Genomic DNA, 1,408 nt, shown 5'->3' on the forward strand with positions numbered 1-1,408 from the left:
ATGAGGGAGAAGACGTGATGGACGGGGTGAGAAGGTTCACATCCTGTGAGATTACGACTGTCTTCATTGATTAAACAAAGCATAAACAATTTAAAGTGTCAGAGCGTTTTACCATAACAAGTCAGATCTGTGTGTGTGTGTGTGTGTGTGGGTCCGGCCCGGTGCCTGACACACATCTACCCTTGTTAGGACACTGCTGTGGATTCCAGTCATCGTGCTCAGTCCAACTGTCTGCTGAACAGTTTACGTCTTCACTCCGACCTCGTTTGTTCACCGCTCGCTGTCAGGTCATTTCATTTTCACCACAGATGTCCAACTTTAGTCAAGGTGGAGGTGTCAAAACAGCCCAAGGTTGAGGGCTTCGATGACATCAGCTCACGGACAACAGATGGACAGAGCACCGATAGCTAACAGTTAGCTCAACGTGTGGACTACAGATAAGAACGGTAAATAAATGACCTCAGGACGTATTTTAATGAAACCAAAAAGTAAATATGACCTGTCAGGGTCGACGATGAACCGTCGCTGCTGCAGCGGTGATGCCCAAACTTAGTCAGAGGAGGGCAGCGCTGGTTCTAAATTCTCCCATCATGCACCTCTGTCTCAGTGCGTCTTCTCACTCCTCACAGCAACGCAGTCCTTTCAGGTCACCAGGACCGTGTTTGAAGTCTGATCTCAGTGATGTATGAGGACGGCTGCGTTTGTTGATGTTAAAGGTGGGAATTTATTGAACAGGAACCTGTTAGAGAATCCAATATATAACGCTACATGTCAGCGTTAATGGACGAAAAGAAAGGAAAAGAAGAAAAAGAAAAAAAAAAAAACAGCGATAGCAAGAAAGTCTTTGTGTTTTTTCAGCTGTTTCAGATCTAGATTTTTACATCAACTTAAATATTTTTTTCTCTCAGATTTAAAGGAAACTTCCTTTTAAGGCAGAAAATCCAGTCGGAAAAATCTCAGATCTCAAGTAATTTATAACAAAATGATAATGTATTTATAATGTATTTTTATTAATCCTAATAATTGTATTAAAATGTGAATTTTAATAAGTGTTTGTTGTTGGCAAGAACTCAACTAATGGTCAACTGTGGACAATCAACTGTGGACGGTCAATTGTTGACGGTCAACTGTGGACGGTCAACTGTGGATGATCGACTGAGGACGATTGTGGACGTCAATTGTGGTTGGTCAACTGTGGATGGTCAATTGTGGACGGTCAACTGTAGACGGTCAATTGTAGACGGTCAATTGTGGACAATTAACTGTGGACAATCAACTGTGGACGGTCAATTGTGGTTGGTCAACTGTGGACGGTCAATTGTGGACGGTCAACTGAGGACGATCAACTGTGGCTCATCCCTCGTCCTCCCTCACACTCACAGGATGGAAATGATTCCCAGAGCCTAAC

This window comes from Cynoglossus semilaevis, chromosome 19 (assembly GCF_000523025.1).
Source record: "Cynoglossus semilaevis isolate Cse_v1.0 chromosome 19, Cse_v1.0, whole genome shotgun sequence".
Classification (NCBI taxonomy): Eukaryota; Metazoa; Chordata; class Actinopteri; order Pleuronectiformes; family Cynoglossidae; genus Cynoglossus; species Cynoglossus semilaevis.